General features: G+C 37.5%; 1 long non-coding RNA gene across 3 annotated transcripts in view; it reads right to left on the bottom strand.

Annotated features, from left to right (window-relative positions):
• Nucleotides 1-9,523: 9,523 nt before the first annotated feature.
• Nucleotides 9,524-22,722, bottom strand: part of LOC135411829 (uncharacterized) — a 13,821-nt gene continuing 622 nt past the window's right edge. Inside the window, exons 2-5 of one of the 3 annotated variants that reach the window (XR_010429339.1) lie at nt 19,645-19,966; nt 10,927-11,011; nt 10,702-10,828; nt 9,524-9,676 (exon numbers count right to left, since the gene is read on the bottom strand). This is a non-coding gene — a long non-coding RNA (uncharacterized LOC135411829). The remainder of the gene's footprint in view (nt 9,677-10,701; nt 10,829-10,926; nt 11,012-19,644; nt 19,967-22,722) is intronic. The other 2 variants (XR_010429340.1, XR_010429338.1) reach the window with 2 other exon arrangements.

The raw sequence follows: 22,722 nt of genomic DNA, 5'->3' as shown, positions 1-22,722 counted from the left end.
TGTGAGGGGTTTAAGAGTAATAAAAGGAGTCAGATGTTGAACATGTGTTAATAACACATCATTCTTTAGGAGAAAAAACAAAACCTGCATTGCAATGTACACCTGCAAAACAAGGAAAGGCATTTTCTCTTCCTATCTGCATTGGGCAGGTTACTCTGTCCTTGGCACTGGATAGTCTTCAGCTTCTGTATGCTTAGTGTAGACCTTGTTCTTCCAGAAAATGTGGAAGAATTAAGGTTAAGAAGAAGGATAATCAGATGTCCAGAATATTTGATACAAGAAGGAATACAAATTGAATTAACATAATTTATGCCCAAAAAGAAAAGATAGGGAGGGCAAGGAAGAAAGATGATACCTGAGATGTTTCATAATAAAAAGGAAAAAATATTGAATAGTTTTCCATGTCAGAGTGGCTACCAGAGAAAGTAACAGAATAGAATTACAGAAAATCAGGTCTGGCATTAGTTAAACCATCCTACTGATAATGATCATCAATAATGAGGAGAAGAGGATCCAGAAGGGTTACTAAGTTCCCATTTCTTGAAGATCTTTTAAAATAGGCTAGCCATATACCTACCAAGGATAATAGATATATAATATTTGAGAAGAGATTAAATAACTAATTTCTTGAAGTCCTCTCCAGTCCTGACTCTAGTGTTGCTTATTCTTAACTCTGAAGTTAGTAATTTCCAGAAAATTAAGTTAATAAAGACAGGAAGAAATGTGTTCTGCAAAAAAATCAATAGACAGATCTAGTCCAGAGAAATTGTTTATTTTCTTCAGCTTCAAGGAAATACATTCTTTTATTTAACTAAACTTTCAACAACATTTTACGTACTAATCTTTCTAATATTTAGTGATTCCAAGTTTACCATATTCATACCTTTGCAAAAGAAATGCTTCACATTTAGTGGGATATCTTCCTTGAGATTTCTAGCATCTTATATTTTCCACACATTTTATTCAAACACTTATTTAAATGGGTTTTCCTTTTCCAGACCTAGTGGGTAGTCTCCATTTTTCTTCTGGGTACTCATTTAATATCTGTAAAATTGTTGGTGGGATGTAGAAAAATGTTTGCCTTGATATCATTCAATAATATTAGGGAACATTAATTAATTGTATTTTTCTTTGCCCAAGGAAGAAGCCTTTGGTTCATTTAGTTATATCACACTTGACATCACCTGTCATTGCCATAGTCAAACATGGGGGCTAGAGAGGAGATTATGGAGGCTAATGTTTGTTCAGGATAGGATAGAGTGAGAAATAAACTTTATATTTAGCAAAATGTTTTAAACATTTCCAAAGTTTCCTATTCCTTGTCAGCTTAAGTCTTCTTGAATTTCTTTGAACTTTTAATCTGTTATTTTACTCGGAAAAACACACCTTGATCAGAATGGAGTGGCAGAAGAGAGTTCACTAGACATATAGGATATACAGATTCAGGTCCCTGCATAGCTACTCCTTGCTTCCTACCTGTGTCCTGACCAGAAGGCTATCAATTATCCAGAAGTAATTTCTTTCCCTCATCTTTTATTTGGGAGAAGGTGTCCAATAGTTATTTTAAAATTAATAAATAATTAATTGGAAATAAATGGCTTATAACAATTTGATATATTAACAGACAATGCAGGAGACATCCTTCCAACAGTGAATTTATGTTTATGTCAAAAGTAATAATATAGTTCATGCTCATGGCTCAGTCAATATGTGAAAGGAGTAAGGTCAGGATTAGTCTTTTCCTTGTAGTTATCTCTGTTGACTTTTTAAAAATTTTATTTAGGTACATCAAGATTTGTTTGTTTATAGCTGTTGCATATTTATAAGTTCTTGACTAGAAAGCACGAAGTGTAAATTCTCAGATAGGTCACACAAGAAATAGCACTTTTTCTCTCTCTTTTTTCACATCACAAAAGTAAAATTCAAACTACAGTATTTTAAGATAAATCCAAATTGCTAGAACAAAATGATAGTTTTGGTACTGCAGAGAAAACTTAACAAAGTAAGAAACAAAAAAACCCAAATACATACCTTTCCTTCTTCATTATTCAGCCTTCATTATAATACCACATGTATCCAGACCATCTTTGCCATATATTCTCTGACCTGTTGTCTTGCCTTTTGTCATTTTGGACCTTCCAGTGACTTTTCCAGTGACAGTTGAAATACATAGGCTTAGGTTTCTTTCAGGAGAGCTGTATTGTTATAATTTTGTACGGCTGACATAAATATTTCTGATGGAATGAGTTATAGGAGCAATAGGCATTGCAATTTCTTACTGAAGTACATAAAACATGCAAGTTAAAATACTGCCAAGTTTTCTGGCCTCTTCTGCCTATATAGAGACACTGAAAAGGCATCTGCTGAGGAGCATCACATCCTTGGTTACTAGCAAATATTTTTATTGGTATGTAAGTCATGTTAGAACTTCTGCTTTTACACTTTATGATGAGGCAATGCATAACTACAGCAGCACATATTCAGTGCAAGAGGAGCTCATTTTGGAAACTGGTGTTCTCCAGAAGGTTTTAAACATTGTTGTATCAAACGGAACAACCAGTGAAATGACAGCACAGAGCAATTTAGATAGCTGACATTTCACATCAGTACTCTGTTTAATATGAAGCATAGTAGTGTACTAGGAAATTTATAAAGCACTCCGGTATTTTTTATCAAAACTTTCAAATTAACAGGTTCTGCTGTCATGCATTTTTTGTATAGACTACAAAAATAATGGATGGGATAAGAGTCCTGCTAAAAGTTAATTGAAAAGTAGTGGGACCCCAGGCTGGGTGATCCCACATTGTATGTTCCCTGAGCTAAGTAGCTTGCAGGAATATTTTCTGTGTAGCCCAAATTATCAGTAGAAATTTCTTCTTCAGGGGACCGAGGAAGAAATCTTGAAGGAATGAGCTGCTTTCTTCTTCATATCTTACTTTCAGAGGAAGGAATGTAATCTAATTGTAAGACATATTTTTAAAGTAAATATTTTACAATGTCACGATGCATTTTTAAAACATACTTTCAAATTAGAATGTGTAAAGGTTCATGCACACAAGAACATTACCTGAGTGATAGATTTCCTATACTGAAAGGTTTCTTCATGTAAATTGCTCAGTAATTACATTTCAAAACAACATTGATTTCTTATATGTCAATACTAATTAGAGATTAAATGTCCAGTTCCTGTCAGGTAGGTGAGCATCTAAAGTTGGAACTCTCCTGAGTGATGTTTTTTTCAGTAAGGCTTGGTTTTTGGGACACTTTCTATTTCTTTTAAAATGTTCTTTCTGTCCTCTGTCTCTCTTTGGCTAGTGGATCTCTTTTCTCCTCATTTTCACTCCTCCACAGTGCTTTTTAGAAATGATTCAGTGAAGCAGCACTGGCCCCCTTGTACAAAATTCCCAGTGTATGTTGAAAATTTATCTTACTTCTGTTACGTGTTATAATTACAAGTTCCAATCAAAGTACATCTTTTGAGTTACAAGTTTGTGTCATTGCTTTAGTAGAAATGCAAATGTTATGCATTTAAGATGCAAATGAAGTGAAATAAATATAATGCATGAAGTCTGTATTCCATCTCAGAAGTAATTGTAATGTGTAATAAGGATTCGGCAGCCAGGTTTGACAAGAGAGAAGGCACAACAATTTTTATTTACTGCAAGAGCACTCATCCCTGTCTGACCTCTCCTGGTTCTGTGACATTTAATGTAAATTTGATTTCTATATGTGATGGCAGGCATAGCTGTACTACTTTTGCTTTATCTCACTGGCTTAGTCACAGTCATCTTTACAACTTGATGCTTCTGCGTATAGTAGTGAGTGCCTGTTTGTGTTTATGAACTATAGAATGGTTTTAAGTCAGAACAAGTGTGTACTGTCTGGCATCTGATGCTTTGGGAAAGTGCTAGAAATAGGATACTACCACAACAATTCCTTATTTGGTATACATCTGAGCTTGTGGCATGTTAAAAATTAGCAAAGGATTGAACTGGGATGACTGTGCTAAGAAGTACTAAAGCAGTTGCTGTCCAGGACTGGCTATTGAAACTGACTTGGACTGCTGGGCTCCAAAATACAAAATACACCAGTTTCTGTAATTTACCTGTGCTTTCTGAAAAACAAATTTCCCTTTTCTTCATTTTATACCTGATGTGAGCAATTTTATTGCTGAATGACAATAAAAGACAGTTTTTAAATTATTTTTACAGAATTTTGTCATCGTCTTCTTTACTTTTTTCCCTTTTTCATTTTTTTATTATTTTTTTCTAAATGTAAGAGTCCTAGTTTGTTTTGTGGGATAAAGGTTTTCCAAGCTTCTCATCATCCTTACAAAATTTCTGTATCTGAAGATGGGTGAGCATAAATTCACACATTATTTAAAACAGCAAATTAACTTGAATGCATACCAGCATGATTATATTAATTTGATGCAACCTCTGCAATCTACATGACTTGTGATGAGCTTATTAATTACTGGCTAGTTAAATATTACAGGGAGTTTTTTTTGTAAGCAAATGAAATAAAGCATTGCTGCTGTGCTTACATAGAGGTTTCTTCAAGGTTTCATTTACAAATGAACCTAGGAACTGCATTTTTTTTGTTTTTTTTGTTAACTGTAGTCTGCCCTTTACTGTAAGTTTTAGTTCAAATGAACCTGAAAACTCAGGGGAAATAATCTTAAGTTCTAATCAGATGTTCTTTTGTTTAAAATAGTTGTGGTTGTTTTTTGGTTAGTTTTGGTGGGGTTTTTTTGCTTGTTTGTTTTTGGGTTTTTTGTTGTTTTTTTTTTTTTTGTTTGTTTTGTTTTGGTTTTTTTTTTTTTTTAAGTTTTCAGTGCTGTTTTATTTCAGCCTCACTTTGGTAGAAACCCCTTTCAGGACAAGTGATAGGCTACAGACCACATCACTACCTTTGCCATCTTGAAATGGCAGAGTTGAAAAGGCTTTAGTACTCAATCAAAATAATGTTCCACTGTCTGATATCAGTGAATATATGGACATATATCTTTGTTTGGTACCAGATAAGTTTTAGAATAAATCACCAGGAGTAGGGAAAAGAAATAGGTCATAAAAATTGAGAAAGTAATACTTAGCTAATAAGGACGCTGTGAAATCTAAGTGTTACAGATATATAGAACAACAACAATTTAAGAGCTGAAACTCCCATCGTTCAAAAGACAGTCAGAATAAAGGAAACGTTCACTTTATAACGGCGCAAGCAACAAATGGCCTTTTGTGCATATTTATTTGTTAGGAGTAAACTCTTAAAAGCAATCTGCTGTTTCACAAGTGGCTAGTGAAACTATTTCATTATTGCAGTAATGTAATTAGAAATCTCATAAACAATCAAGCTGCCAAATTTTGCACCAGCTGTAAGCAACTAAAACAAAAAGTGACAAGTGAACCAGCAAGTAATGAATTACAATAACCCAGGTGAGAAATAAAAGACAAACGTATGAGCGTCTTGGCATCCCCAGGAGAAGTAATGTCTATAGGCTGGAAATGATCCTGGGACAGTAATAAAATGGCTTTGTAACATGATTAATATAGACAACAAAATCACACTTTGGAATAGAACCTAATTTTTTGTGAAACCTGAGGCTTTTGGGGAATATACGGGTGTCAGGGAGAACAGTCCAGAACCTGGAAATGAAATATATAATCTCCATGGTTTGGAAACCTGATGACTAGGGTTTTTTGCTTCTGGATACTTCTAAGGCAAGAAAATTGAATGATATCCAAATCTCCACATGACAGTCCTGTTTGCACAATGTGGAGTTGCAGATTCACTGCCCCTAACCTCAACTATACACAATGTAGGCTGGACTGCAGTGCGTAACCATAAGCTACTGGGTAGAGTGCCATCCTCTCTGAGCTTTGATGGGAGCACATACCAACTTTGGGATGATTGACAATAAACGAGATAAAGCCCACCCAGAGAATCTTAGAGAGCAAGTAATAGATTTGTATTCTACTTTGGCCTATCAGAAACTGAAGATAATCAGTTCAACAACACAATAAAAGTGAATGATCGGCATATGAGAGCAAAAGAATAGTAATTTCTGAAAGATAAAATTTCTTTAAAACATCTCCTTTGTACCTAAATTGGTCATCTAGGGCAATTATGACAGATTTTCCCAAATATGGGTGGATGAGTACCACTACCTGATTATTTTTTTTTAATTAAAATATCTTTCAACAGCCACTCTTGGCAAACATGTTTAGGAAATTTCCATTTTCCATTGACGTCATAGGTTAAGTCTGACCTTCCCGGGGAAAAAAAATTTGTTCAGACATACAAAGCTTGAACAACATTAGTGTTCCAGTTGTCAAAGGAGTTCAGGGGACTAAAAGAGCAAATTCATCAAACTACAAGCCCTGAAAATGTGAAAGGAGCCTGAGTTTCTGAGCATCTTTGGGCATGTGTCTTGAGCTGTTATAATGCAGATAAGAAGCCCGATATGAGACGTGCAACAATAAGTCTGCATTACTCATTTTTCTGAATGTCTGACTAGTATGTGTGGCTCTCTCTATACACTTATGTGCATGTGTCTGCAATGCCTGAGCTACTGTAAATGTTCTTGTAGTATCTATATAACTTACACCATTGAAAAGATTAACAGATAAAGAAAAATGTATTAACTGTAGAGGCTGCTTTGTTGGTTTGTTAATACAGATCATATATTATAAAAAATGGCATTTGTAATGGAGAAAAACAAAAATACAAAGACATAGATTGGAAGATGGGAGACCAATAGAAAAGACACATAAAGTGCCCTGGGTAACATGAAGTTCAAGAAAGTGCTAAATACTTAATCAAGCTTTGTATTGTATGTGTAGGTCCTCTGATTTGGCCTTCCAGTGTTGCTCCTTTGGCTTACGCTCAAATTTCTTTTTTTTCTGGTTGTAGCACATGTTGATTTGGAAGAGGTAGGATTTCAAAAGAGCCTTAATTTCATAGGGTATAATCTTAGTCTCAAGTGGATAAATATTTCAGTGAGTTGTTAAGAATAAGTGTCATTTGGAAGAGATAAAATGTTACAGGGAGGGCATTTTTCAAGAACTGAAATGATTCTGCATGACATCACTTTGACAATCCTCTAGCAAGAGAGGAAAAACAGTGCTGGAATGACATTCAAAAGCCAGAAAGCCACATCTTAAAAGAGCCAGGCATTTTAGATGGGAAACTTCTTCCTTTTGTACAATCGCTGTGCTCCTTCCTTAACTTGAGTCTTGTCACCCTCTCCTATAGAGGTGTAAAATAACCTAAATAGATTTTCTATTACTGCGTAGCCACAAAAGTTAGTTTTAATCTTCCATTTAATTTGCAGTGACTGAAACATTCTTTTAGAGGCAGGGAGCATAGACTTGCATTGCTTAAAACCTTGATATGAGGGTGATTTGCACTCAGGCTGCTGATCAAAGGGAGATGTCCACATGTTGTTAATACATAGTGACAGAATTCTTAATGATGTATATTTTCTATGGTGGATGCAGGGTTTCTTCCACGAATCCAAATCTCTGCATGCACTCTTTACTTCAAATTCTGCCTCCCGATAGTCCCAACAGGATGAGTATGCTAATATAAACCTCTAAATATCTTTGGTCTTAAAAATGTCTAACCTATATACTATGTACTTTATTTGTATTGAAGTGAATATGTTAGCATATGTACGTGTATTGTGTCTATCCACGTATTATTTGGGCATACTTAAAATGTAGATTGTATACACTACTTTGAGTCAAGATCTGTTGTCTTCACACTAGCTGATTCTGTGATGTTGCACCAGCAGAAACCTGGTCTAAAGATTCACTCTGCAATTTTTCTTGCCTACCCTTCTTATATTGATATTGGAAAATATGAACACCAAAGTGATCTAGAGTTGCTTTTCATCCAGCGCTGGTGGTGGTGTCCAATTCGGTAATGGAGAAAAAATAATTTTGGAGTTACTGTCTTTGACCTGTTTTGACCACTTCATTCACCTCTTTAAATGTCTCTTACTTGCCAAGGGTAAACTTGTTATATAACAGGTTTTTAAAAAATTGCTTAAGCAACTGTAGTTGCACCTCTCACTACAGCTCTGGTCTGTAGCTCAGAGCAGCTAGTCTGCAAGTCCTGCTTCAGAGACAAAACCAGTACAAACTAAGTAGAGGAGAACTTGTAATCTATAATGTATATTAAAAATATAATGCATTCAATTAAAATAAGGTGGTATCAGACCTGTTTAACCTCAGAAATTCTTGACTTGTTTAAAAGCTTAAGATACACATACTAAGTGTTCTTTTAAAAGGTGTTTCATTACTGTATGAGTTTTGTTTTCTGACATTAATTGATCCAGACTAACTGCCTTCTGCCAAATTTCAGTTTGAGAGATAGTGGGTTGTTTATTTATTAATTTACTACAAAACATCAAAAATTCCCAGCGAACTACCAAAAGCAATGATCAATCACATCTAATCCTAGATTCTGAAGTTGATTTTATTCCCCTCCCTTCCTTCTCTCACCTATTTTTATTTAATTTCTTGAATGAGCCACAGTGTGGGGACTGCCTGGAACATCTCTATACAAATACATATAAAGTGTTTCCACCTTTCAGTGCATCTTCTGATCTCAGCTATAGACCCAAACATGTTTCAGACACACCCAGGACAGCATTTGGGAAAGAACAGGCAAAACGCTGCTACCATATATCCCATTTTTCCCAATATCTCAGTTTTCAATACAGAAGGACTGTAGCTGCTAAAGAAGAAAAAAACCTCATCAGCTGATCTTCTAAGCTAAAATTCTACTTATTCCAATCCTCCAAAGTTTTTTAATCTATTTTTAAGACCTTAGGGTAGAGGATTATTTAAAAAATGCTGATAAAGAGGTTGTGAACACTATGACATAATATGAAGATTTATATTTGTTTACATGGTATCTCCAAATCACCTCCGAGATCTCCCAGACTACTTATATCAGATGAATGAAAAACTGAGAAATTTACTGGTTAAAATGGCTGTGACAGATTTTTAGTCATGTATCCATCTGACTAGTTAATGATAATCCAAGTCACTGAACTGAATTCTCACTGCTAATTTTTGAATATTCTAAATGATGATACAAGTGACTAATAATAAGTCAGATAGAGAAGCAGAAGATAGCCCTTATATCAGGATTTAACTTGATTGGGACAGGGTACTACATCATTTTGGATCTATTACTGAAAAATTTTGAGTCATGATTCCAACTAATACAGTATCCATACCTATATATATTTCAAATACATATGAAATTACTTATTTAAACAGATAAATGCAGGAAGAATAAAAGAAAATGATGGAAAAGAGGGTAAAGGTTTTCATGGTTTACAGATAAATTACCAATAGAACATGTAAGTGCTAAAGGTACCTGTTTTAGAAAAACTGTATCATAAAAATACAAGTTTTGTAGTCGATTTTGAGCATGATAGAAATCTTAATACATGACTATTAGATGAGCCACAGCAGGAACATGTATAAAAGAAGTTCTTATGTCAATGCATTTTGTCTTCTTTTATTGCAAGATTAATACTCCTTAATTTAGGCTGATTATAAATCTTTTTTAAAGGTGACTAATTTTTTTCCTTGTTCCCTCAAAAAGTTGTTTCAAAATCTTGCTTCTTTGATAGTTAGAAATTTCCTTCCAGTGTCTTCTGTTGAAAGAAAATATAAAAAGAAAAAAAAATTTCGGAATTGTATAGATGTGTAGCTTAACCTAGAATATAACAATGCAACAATTGCTTCTTTTTCTTGAGTAAAGTAGGAAAAAAAGTCTCCAAAATATTTCTCTGATGCATAGAATTTCAGATGCAGTTGCACAAAATGAATTTATTAAACAGAAGTAGATATGATGTGGTCAAATCTGAAAAGGTAAGTCAATTCAACATTCTGACCTGTGAAACGAAATGGAATTAGGGTGAACTTCAGTAGCAAGATGCTGGATGTGACTGTGTTAAATATACTGTTTGAAGGAACTTGTCCATGACATATAGTGTAAAAGGCAAATCTAAACGTCAGTAAATATTTTGTAGAGATCAATAAAGTTTGCTGATAAGTAGTCAGAAGTGGTTTCGTTTGAAATGTTCCAGCAAGTTTTAAGAGCTGAAGTATTCCTCTCTGAACATACCTACATGTATGTACGCATACAGAGAGAGTTCACAGCATGGCTGACATAGATGACATGGCATAGTGTATAAACACTCATGTCTGCAGTAGACTTATTTACATGTGGCACCCAGAGTGTACAGAGAACAGAGCAGTAAACTCAGTGCCCATCAGTATCCTATGCTACACAACTCACATACATTTTTTTTTGAGCCTTTGACTGACTAAGAAGTATATTAACAGTCTACCAATTCGTGTCCTAGTGTGTCTTATTCTAGTCTGTATATGCAATAAATTTTATTTTTAAAACACCTTCTATTCAAAAAACAATGGTATAAAATGAACACTTTATAGAGGAAAAAGTATGACATGAACATCACTGTACACTTATCTGTGGCTGCAACCCTGAGCTTTTACAGGCATATACTCAATTTTATTACATTATATGTCTTATTTTTGGCTTTTATTGAGAATTTTCTCTCAGTTGTCTTTTGAGACAAAAAAAGGCTTTCAAAAAAACTATTTTCCAAAAAATCCCCAATCTTTTTTGTGCCAGAAAATCAAATACACAAACCTAGTACTTTATGCATGTGATACCATTGCAGTATTTTTGCGGACACTTTACTCATGCTTTGGACTGTCATATCTCCACAACTCTGATAATACACCTGATGCAGACGCCATTTACTCATTTCAGCAACCTATTAAGGAAAAAAAATCCTAGTGCATCACGGCAGCAATAATATTACTGGGGAGTGAGTAGTGGATGATAAGCAGAATGAGACACCTAAAACTCTACCTCAAAGACAAAAAGCAGCATCTCTGATTTCAGGATAGCTTGGTGTTTAGCTGAAAAATTCTTCTTCCTTTGCCTTTTTTTTTAACTGAGAACAAACATGATCCATTTGTGCAGTAGAAAGGATGGAAAAGGGAATAATTTCTTAAACATCCTGGTTACAGTTTTACTGCTCATCTAAGTTAAAGAACCTGTTTTTGTATAGCCTAAGCAAAATTTTATTTGCCTAAAGACTATGACAGACTATGCTTTATTTTCGATGGATCTAGTGATATCTATGAGTAATGTTGATAGCCTATTTTTGCAAAAGTTTCACGGAGTGATGAGGAATTGTTTCTGTTAGCATCATTTCTTAGCATCCCTTTTTCTTGGTTTTGGCTCAACATTGGTCTTACATCAGGGCAATCAGTGACTGCAGATTGCTTTGGAAAACAGAAATAGCTGTGTTGCTGACACCAGCATCCTCCTTCAAGGAGGACCTTTAAGAAGTGAGATCAATGGCTTTAAATTATAAAACTTTGGACCTTTAGAGAACAAATGAGTCAGTTTAAATGTTCTGCATATGTAACTCAGAGTATGAAATGGATCACCAACGATGGAGACTGCAGTTGTCTGTCCTAATTATGGTATTTAAATGCATTCTCTTTCGTGACACTATTTTTACAAATTTACAGATTTTTAAATTTGTAAGAATTGATAGGTTATCAACCTTTAGCAAACCATCAATGCAATCATGTTTCTCTCAATTATACATAATTTCTTCTTGCTAAATCCCCTGTGTTTTATTTGAGAGTTGCCTTATTTATTGTGAGCCAATAATACATTGAATTCTGTGTGCACTGGCATATTATCTTGTTGAACCATCCAATTAAATATGATAATGTTGAATACACTGACACAGTTAAACACTCAGGTGAATGAGCAATTCACTGTGAAGTGCAGAAATATTTAAAGTCATCTATGTGCCTTCAAGCAATCTGTTTTACGTAAGAGAACACTTCAGGAGTCAGAGAATGATATGTCTTAAAAGACAAAAATATTACAACTTTCAAAGCATAAACTGCATGGCTGAAAACTATAGCTTTTGAGAAGATTGAAACCCCAAATAAAGAAGTGAAGCACACTATTTTATTGTCTGAGTAATAGGCACAAAAGTAACACATTACAGTCAACTTGAAATCAGAACATGAATTAGCAGCAATATTTTGGCCTCTGGATTATTTTATTTTCGTTCTGGAGTAAAAAATCACATTTATCTGATATGAATGTTTATTCCTGGAGAATACCCCACTGCAGAGGGCTGAGAGGTTTTCAGTGAGATTATGTAAAGTAAATATGTCCCGAGGTGAAACTTTTGCATCTAAACTAATGTAATTCTCCATTGAAGAATGTACCTGTGAAACTTAATGAGAGACTAGTGTTACATGCTCAGTACATGGAGTTTCAAAAGTCTATAACTAAATCACATCAAAATCAATTTTCTCCAGAACACTCAAAAGCACTTCTCCTTAGTGCTGTTTTCCTGCTAAATTTAAACTTTCATCCCCCAGCTGTTTTGGCTGTAGAATGATTATAAAAAAATGTGATGATAATTGTTTACCGTCAAGAGTGTCTTTCCTCGATTTTTACATACTTGAAAAGCCTAAACTTTTTTCTCCTTCAAACTTTGGAAAAGAACTAAGAAAAACTACAGGCAAAGTCAAACAAATAAAAAAAAACCTGAAAAAAAGCCCAACGCATATTGGCCAAAAGTAGAAGTTTGAAAACTTCAGTCTGAGTTGAAAGGTTCAAGAATTATTGAATACTGATGTCATCAGGTTAGACTACAAGCCATTATTCAATTTGATACTCAGCTATTACTTCTACTGCTATTGATTATTTTACTACTGGAGGAGTGCTGGATTGAATTCAATTGGCAGATGGTCACTAGGCATTCCAGTTGGAATGAAACCAAAACCACTGGCTCCCCAATTTTTTTCACAACTTGTAAAGTATCCCAAAGAGCTTACAAAGACCTTATTTAAAAGTGGGACATGGGGTTTAGTTTCACTTAAAACTGTGGGAAAAAAAATATTCACATTTAGCTCTCAGAAAGGATTTACTTAATGGGGCAAGGTCTGTGATTATTTTATGGATTTTCTGAGAAGCAAAAGAAATCTGTAGTTTTAACATAAAATATGAAAGGAAACATGATGTTTGTAACTAGACACTGTTGAAATGCTTTATCCAAGTCTTATATTCAAAATGAAACCTTTGCTGATATAGGAACCGATGCAAGAAACATCAGCTGAGATGAAAACATTATTACTCATCTGTTTGCCATACCATGTCATTTTTTCTCCAGAGGACATTTTCCAACACCTTGCATATAGGATAAGAGATTTTTATGTTCATCCAACATTTCAAGGCAAACTCGAAAAAGAGAAACAATTTAGTCTTAGCACATAGTTTCCAAGACTCTAAGAGCAGATGAATTTATTTTCCTAACCTTCCTGTGTTTGTAATGGAAAACAACTTTTCTGCTACTATAATATAATCCATTTTTTGACCATTTGGCCATGTATTAACATTTTTCTGACACTGGAGACCTTTCTCCACTCCTTATTCAACAGTCCTTGTTCCTGTACAATCTATTTTAGTAATGCAAAACCTGTAAGGAACTTGGGGCTAAGCATCTGCAGTTGCTTTAGTTTGAAGGTTGTACTAATCTCCGGGAATATGCTGACATCATTCACTTCAGATATAACCCCTGCATAAGTATGATGGAAAAAGGTTTCACATAAATACATGCTGAAAAGAGAAAACAAGTTTTCAAAAAATCTTGGGAGAAGAATGCATTCTGAAGGTGTTGAGAGGGGAAAAAAGAAACAAGTTAACTGAAACATTGCATAACTGAATGATTCATACAATAGAGATCATGTCAACAAAGACTGTGCTTGTAAAATTAAAAGCCATTTCAATTCATGTTCACTTAACTAAGATTATGCAAAGTGTACCATTAAAGCCCTTTCTATTGTGGTCTATAATTTATAATATCATAATGCCTAGGAGTCCTAGTCACATAGTAAAGCACCACTGTGCACCTCGTTGTGCAACCAGGGAAAGAAACTGTATTTTAACACTGCCTCTGATAAATGTATGCTCTTGAAGTATGGATAGATACTAACCAATTAAAGCACACAAACTTTTAGGAGAGGTGTGTTAGGCAACCACCTCACATAGGAACCTAGGAATTACTATATTCAACCAAATCAAGAGTACACTAGTTTGCTTCCAGAAATAGTGCTGCATGACCTAGCAAATGGTATAAGAACCAAAAAACAAAGCCCTTCAAATTTAAGAAATTAATAACTATGCAATTTTCCGTACAGCCATATTATTTCCATATTTACTTAGTCTGACCTCCTGTCAGTACTTTGACATTAGCACATTCAGTTCTGTGCTGTTGTTCTACCTATTGTTCCTTTCTTTGTTATCTGCTTACATGTATAACATTCATGCTTAGGGCATGCACCGTGGGTGCCCAGCCCCCCCGGCATGCACCGTGAGCGCCTGGCCCCCCCCGGCGCAGCCCCTGGGCACCTGGCCCCAAAGGGGGAGCTTTGCCAGCAAGGACTGCGCCCTCGTGGGAGAGAAGAGGGAGAACCTTGGAGCACACAGAGGTTTGGTAGTCCGGTTTGAGGGAGGGGTGGGATGTCGGGTGGGCTGTGGGGGTCCTCGGGCTGGCAGGAGGCCGGGCAGGGCAGTCCCTTATGGAGTGTATGGTGTGTTGCGTGTGAGCAGTGCGTGGGAAGATATGTGGTAACATGAGGGGGGGATGATAAGGTCAGGGTGGATAGTGGGTTCATCTGGGGGGTTGGGGGGGTCTCAGCCAGGCTGGGGCCTTGGGAAATACCCATGCCCCAGGTGGGTGCAGGGGCTGGAACGATTTATTTTTGGCTCACCTGAGGCTACTGCCCAGGTTCGGTATGTCTTGGATATATTTACTGTGTCCTGAATGGATGGTCAGGACAAAGGGATGTTCCTGGGTATTTCCCTGAGATTGGTGGCAGAAAAGTAGGGGGGTAAATGGCTTGCCCTAATCCGCTTTAGTGGAAAGAAGTCTGTGTACCTCTTTGCAGTTGCGAGCTATGCTGTTGATGGTACATGCCTCGACAGGGTCTCCCATGCCAGATAGGTCAAAACCGCAGGGTCAGACACAATATATCCATGGGCAGGATGAGCCCTCTAGCCTTCTGGCAGTCATCCTACGAGAAGGACAGCTCTAATCCCAAACCCGGGCAGATGGAGCTCGCTTAGCCCCATAAGGCCATCCATCTAAGAGAAGGTCACTCTAATCAAACCTATGTCCTGAGGACCTCACTGCCACTGTCCAAGCTCACTCGGCCCTGGCAGATGAATTTTAGGATTAAAGGGTGGGCCCAGTTCCGTGCATACTGCATCTCACCTAAAAAATCCATTGCCCAGGCTTGAAGGCTTTACCCACATTCACAAAGCCCTGTAGCGACAGGTAAGGATTGAAACGGTAGGTGAAAGTTGCACTGGAAGCCGCAGACCCAACCCTCCATGCAGGCGGTTCAGGATATTGGTCATTTGAGACTGACCGGAGATGACAGTCTCTTGGGGCAGCACCCTGAATGTCCAAGCAGCCTTTACAAGGAGAGCACTGCTTGCTCCACTCGGAGAGGGGCCTAGAAAAGGTGGCCTAAACAAAGCTCATCTCCACATTTCACCCAGTTGGTTAACTGCAGGCCAACGACATCTTCTACTAATGTGGTCACACAAAGATCAAGAGACAAAGGCATACACCTGCCTCCAAAGGTGTACCTAAATTAACTCTAGCATGCTGGAACATCAGAACCATGCTTGATTCTGCGAATAGTGGATGCCCTGAGTGTCCTAATCACCCACGAACTATCACGTCTCAACATCGACATAGCTGCTGTCAGTGAAATTCGCCTTCACGAGGAAGGCAGCCTCAGAGAACATGGTGCCAGTTACACACCCTTTTGGTCAGGTAAACCCAGAACTGAAAAGCATCTCTCAGGAGTTGGCTTCATGATCAAAAACTCTATTGTTCCTAAACTCGAAAATCTGCCGACTGGTCATTCTGACCGCATTATCTCCCTACGCCTTCCACTACACAACAAGCAACATGTTATCCTCTTTAGTATATATGCCCTAACTCTCCTAGCTGACCCTGCCAAAAAAGATAAATTTTACACTGACCTGCGCCACCTTACCCAAAAGGTTCCTGCAGATGATAAGACCATTATCCTTGGTGATTTCAACACCAGAGTAGGAAAGACCTTTGAATCTTGGAAAGGAGTATTAGGCAAGCATGGTGTTGGAAACTGCAATGATAATGGTCGCCTTCTGCTAGAATTCTGTGCGGAGCAACAGCTCACCATCACTAATATTATCTTTCAACAGAAAAATAGCCCGAAGACAACCTGGATGCATCCTAGATCTAAGCATTGGCATCTCATTGATTGTGTCATGGTGCGATGGAGAGATGTTCTCCATGTCCACCATACCTGCATGATGCCTAGTGCAGAATGCCAAACAGACCATCGGCTTGTGCATTGTAAACTTAACTTCAATCTTAAGTTCAAACCTAAAAGGGGTGGTATCCCAAGGAGGAGACTCGAAGTTAACAATCTCCAATCAACCACAGTGAGAGACAGATTCCAGGCAAATCTTCAAACTAGGCTCGAAAATCATTCTATAGATTCTATAGATTCCTCTCCAGAAACACTCTGGCACCATATTAAAACCAGCATCCAGCAGTCCTCTGAAGAATCCTTAGGGTTCTCCTTCAAGAAGAACAAGGACTGATGAAAACAATCAAGATATCCAGGAATTGTTGAGGAAGAAGAGAACTGCTCATCAAGCACACCTTGCACTGCCATCCTGTCATGTAAGAAAAGCAGCCTTTCGTCTTGCATGCAACAAGCTCCAACAGAAACTCTGTGACATCCAGAATGAGTGGTGGATCAATCTAGCAGAAAAAAACTCAATTATGTGCAGATAAAAGTGATCGCAAAGGATTCTATGAGGCTTTGAAAACAGCATAGGGGCCTACATACCAGGTCCAAAGCCCTCCACTCAGCGCTGATGGTCAAACGCTTCTAACAGATAAAACCTCCATTCTGACTCGTTGGTCTGAACACTTTCAGACTCTCTTCAGTACCAATTGTGTAGTTTGAGACTCAGCAATTCAGTCCATCTCACAACAACTGGTGAAGAATGAATTGGATATTGCCCCCACTTTGGGAGAAACTCTTAAGGCCATACAGCAGGTGAAAATTGGCAAGGCAGTTGGGGTTGATGGAATTCCACCTGAAATCTGGAAAGATGGGGGCCTTGCACTCCATGCTAAATTTCACGAGTTTGTGGGGCGCTGTTGGGAACTAGGCGAACTACCATCAGACCTTCGAGATGCAGTCATCATCATTTTGTATAAAAAGAAAGGAATTAAATCAGACTGTTCATATTATCGTGGTATTACTCTGCTCTCCATTGCTGGCAAAATTCTGGCAAGAATACTCTTGAACGGATTAATACCCGCTATAGCAGAAGGAATTCTACCTGAAAGCCAATGTGGTTTCAGAGCCAACAGAAGTACCACAGACATAGTATTTGTTCTCAGACAACTGCAAGAGAAGTGTAGGGAACAGAATAAAGGTCTCTTTATCTTTATAACCTTTGTTGATCTCACCAAGGCGTTTGATACTGTGAGCAGAAAAGGTCTATGGCAGAGTTTGGAACGTTTAGGATGTCCCCCCAAGTTCCTTAAAATGATCATCTCACTCCATGAGGATCAGCAGGGCCAAGTCAGATATGGCAATGCACTTTCTGAGCCCTTTCTAATAACCAATGATGTGAAACAAAGCTGCATTCTTGCACCAACTCTATTCACAGTCTTTTTCAGCATGATGCTCCAAAGGGCCATGGCAGACCTCGATGATCAGGATGGTGTCTACATTCAATACCGTACTGATGGAAACCTATTCAACCTAAGGCGACTGAAGGCCCACACTAAGACCTTAAAACCATCTTGTCCGGGAGCTGCTTTATGCTGATGATGCCGCCCTTGTTGCCCACACAGAAGCAGCTCTGCAACGTTTAACATCCTGCTTTGCAGATGCTGCTGAGCTCTTTGGGCTGGAAGGCAGCTTAAAGAAGACGGAAGTTCTCTATCAACCAGCACCACATCATCCCCATATCACCATTGGCCAATCAGAGCTCAAATCAGTCCAGCAGTTTAATTACCTAGGTAGCCTCATCTCCTCGGATGGTAAGATTGACGGAGAGATAGAAAACAGGTTAGCAAAGGCATATAGTGCTTTCGGAAAACTCCATAAAAGAGTACGGTGTAATAAACACTTGAAGAAAAGTACCAAGATCAGTGTTTACAGAGCCATAGTGCTGTCTACTCTTTTATATGGTTCTGAATCATGGGTCATCTACCGCCACCACCTGCAACTCTTAGAACACTTCCATCAACGCTGCCTCCGTACAATCCTAAACATCCACTGATCAGATTATGTGACCAATGCATCTGTTCTAGAACAAGCAGCAGTCACAAGTATTGAGGCCATGTTACTGAGAACACAGCTGCGATGGGCAGGGCACGTCTCCAGGATGAAGGACCACCGCCTCCCTAAGATCTTGCTTTATGGTGAACTTGCTGCAAGAGAGGAGCTCAGAAGAAAAGATACAAGAACTCCCTGAAACAACATCTCAGTCTTGGCCATATTGATCAAATTGGGAGGCCTGGAGACACACCATCTATAACCCTACTGCTTCCTTTGAGAATGCACACAGGATCACTCTCGAGGAGAAAAGACAATGCAGAAAGAACTGTGTCTTGCAGAATCTACCACCTAAGGAGTCCTTCTGCTGTGCCTTTTGCAATCGGATATGTCTATCTCGTATTGGCCTTATTAGCCACAAGCGCACTTGTAACAAATGTGGATAGAGCCTTTCCCAAATCTTTGTTTGCGAAGCCCAGCCATGATAACAACCATGCTTAATGTCTTTGGCTTCAGAGCCTGCTAGCACTCAGGCTAACTGCACATCCTAGGAAAGGGTTGAACACGATATGCAGATGAATGAACAAGAGCCACAGAGAGAGATTTAATTGATGGACCTTAATTTCATTAGTTTACCACTGAAGGAGGGGCATAGTAAACTACAGCTAATGGCAATATGCCAAGCATTTGTTTGGAGTCTGGTGCCAAGTTAGAAGTTCCTGCCTTGGTAGACCTGTGATCAGTCTCTGCGAGCTACCCCTTTAGTTTTCAGCTTAAATTTGCATTCTTATGCCATTTTCACTCAAAGAGGGTTACCACAGATGGATTCCAGATCTTCTTTTTTCCATGTCACTTCAGACCAGCTAGCAGTAATAGAGAAGGAATTTTTTCTGATCCCTAAATTAATTATTAGGCAGACCTACAGCACCACATAAGAGTGAAAGAATGAGAGAGAAATGCTACTGTGATTTTTGGTTATTAATTTCTAAATCCTAAGATTTATGTAACCACTTAAAAATATTTCAGCCATATAGAGCAGTGTGTGCAGTTTTGGGCCCCATAGCACAGGAAAGACATTAAGATTCTGGAGCACTTGTCCCATGCAAAATGACTAAGAGAGCTGGACTTGTCCATTGTGGAGAATATGTAGTTTCAGCAGCCCTACCAGCAGCCCACTGTGTACCTATGGGGTAGTAATCAAGAAGACTAATCCAGATTCTTCGCAGCAGCACATTGGTTGGAAGATGAGAGGCAAGGACCTAAACTGGAACAAGAGAAGAGATAAGGAAAAGCATTTTCACCATGAATACAGTAAAGTAATAAAATAAGCTACCTGGAAAGCAGCCTCCGAGCTCCATCCTTGGAGGTTTTCATGACATAGTGAGACACAACCAGCCTTGAGCAACCTCACTTCACATCAGAGTTGGCCCTGCTGTGAGCTAAAGGTTGGGGTAGAACCCTTCTGAGGTCTCTTCCAAACTGAATTTTCCTATGGTGCTCTGACCCTAAATGAGGATTTGAAGCACGTACCCATATTAACAATCCAACTGAAAACTGGCACAACACAGATCTTACTCAATATTTGACCCTAAAGACCCAAACAGCATAGGATAATAAAAGTAGGCAATACAGGCCAAAAATTCTTTATATTTTATATATATTTTTTTAAAAAAATATATATAAACAACTGCTTCAGAAAGGAATTGTGCTAGGCATAGGGATAGGCTAGGCAGACACAGCTATGCTGTATTCCTTCATAGCACCTAACTGTGCTTTTAGATACAGTAGATTCTTTAGAGCTCGTTCTGTTGTCTTTGACACACTGCTTTGACACATTGGTCAGTGTAAGTACATCTGAAAAAATAATGAGATTTTTAAAGTGCAAATGCCTATTAGTCACCCAGTGCTCTTGGAATTTCAAGGAGCAGGGTACCCAAAAATCTGCATCTTGACCCTCTGAGAAACTAAGTGGTCTTACGCTTCCAAAGCATTTAGGCTGTCATGAGAACAACATTATTAGACTTTCAGATAAAAAGTTGCTACAGTATATTAAAATTCAGCATGCTGCATTATAAGTTTAGTAAATATGATGATGAGTACATAAATCCATTTAAAAAAAAGTTTGTTTAAAGCTTATTAAGGATTTTAAATGAAAGAAAGCATTGTGTTTCTGTTGTAGTGCCAATCATTTATTTTCGGTGCTGTGGAATATTGTATGAAGTATATTTTCAAGAATGGCTATTTGGACTTGATCTTCCTCACTGGAACTTCAGAAAGGACCAGCTTCCTGCCTGATGATGATTAGCACAGAATATAGTTTGCTGTTTTATGGGAAACCTTTATTGCAGCTTATACAGACTGTTTTTCAGCCTATTGCAAGCAACTGTTGTCTATCAAAATCAAGGCAGACGTAACATGGAAGGACTCAGAATTAACTCCAACAGGTGTGCAAATACATTTTGATAGGAAACAGTTTTCAGCTTATTTTTTTGTATTTTGTATTTCACCTCTCTCTCTTTTTTTAGTTTTGATATTTTGTTGGGTTTTTTTGTACTCCATACTGCAGTGTTGGCTCATGGATAGCTAGATGCAAAATGAGACTGACATGTTGGACACATGGATATCAAGGATGTGGTTTCCTTAGCAACAGTAACCACATAAAAGGTCTCAGAACTTACTCATGGGACATTTCAGTTTTTCATATAAAATGAATACTGGTGGTGAATATGATTGGTTCAATAGTACAGTGAAAGTATCACAGAACTGTAATATAATAAAGTATTCAACTCTTCTATTTTCTGAAACCAGATATCACACAAGAATATTATCTTTATATCACGGAGAAGAGAAACTTGAGGACATGAGAGGCATTAAATCCAGCAGAATTTTGCTGCTTCAAAAAGTTTGTAATTATTTACCATTAGTTTTACCTAAGATTACAAATGTATGATCTATATCAGCAAGAAGTGAAACTGCATCAAAATCTACATACAATCAGACCGACTCAGATTAAAGCATAGCACAAAAACTGTGTGTATCTCAAAATTTTGGTCTAGAATTGTTTCAGTATTTTACAGCATTTAGGGTTTCCTTTATCTATAAATAAAGCAAACAGACTTGCTAAAGACAAAGCTGTTGATAGAAGAGTCATGTAGTAGGATTAAAGAGCAGGAGCACAGTTCTAGACTGAGATCTGGCACTGTGAGAAAACTTTGGAAGAAAAGGTATTTTAATTATGTGACGTAACACTGAATAAATTTGCAAAGTTCATTGAGAAATTCCAGAACCACATTACAGAAAGGCAAAAGGATGTGCAATAAGTATTTATTTTTTCTGATCTACCACTTTGCACCCTCTGTGGCCTGCATATTCCCATTTCCCACACTCTGCCTAATACGTGTGTATCTCAAGAAGATATGGTGACTTCCGGGAAGTCTGAAGAGGTAAGCAAAAAAAAGTAGAATTCTTTCTATGTGCTCTTTGACCTTCAATTTTACTTTTTTGGCAGCAGAACAGACTGAAGAGGAACATAACTAAAATGTTGCCGTTGTTCTGAACAGAAAGTTGAATTATCTTCACTTTGCATTCACTTAGATCAAGGAGGATATTGCAAGCAGTGTGAAGATGCAGGCCAGGGAAAACTGTACTTAAATCAGGGTATGTCAGGAGATTAGTTTATATAAAAAGCATAAAGCTGCCAATCACTTGAGCCTTTTAAATATTAGTCTATCTGCAAGGGTGGAAGAATCTTTTCAGTACAAAGGTAAAGTCTTGTAGCAATAGATAAGTGGTTCAAAACAAAGGAAACCTCCTTGAAAAACTAAGGGATGAGAAGCAGATGAAAGCTTTCTTCAAGACTAAAAAGTTTTGAACATGTGGAACATCCTGTTGACATTCAAATCTGTTCTTTTTGTCCTCTAAAGAATGTGTTCTTCTCAAAGTCAAGATATTCTGTTTCAGTTCAGCTATTCTCATCTTTTCTAGTCAAATGATTTAAAATATTACCATGGTACTTTTGGAAAAAATGTTGTAAATAGTGATAATGACAGATCTTGCATAACACTGTTCAAACAGTACTTCATGAAAGGAGTAAGTCTCATTAATTTTATTAACAGATATGGAAAGGCATGGAAGAGGTGACTGGCTCAAAAAGACCTACGAGCCCACCTGCAAAGCAAGGACTAGAATAGAGATCTCCAGAGCTTGTGAGTTCTTCTACATCCACTGGCAAGCATGACTCCTGATAAACCCAAGAAAAGCT

The sequence above is a fragment of the Pseudopipra pipra genome, chromosome 3, assembly GCF_036250125.1.
Source record: "Pseudopipra pipra isolate bDixPip1 chromosome 3, bDixPip1.hap1, whole genome shotgun sequence".
NCBI lineage: Eukaryota > Metazoa > Chordata > Aves > Passeriformes > Pipridae > Pseudopipra > Pseudopipra pipra.
Note: the sequence above shows the minus strand (reverse complement) of the source record. Positions and strands in the feature narration are given on the sequence as shown.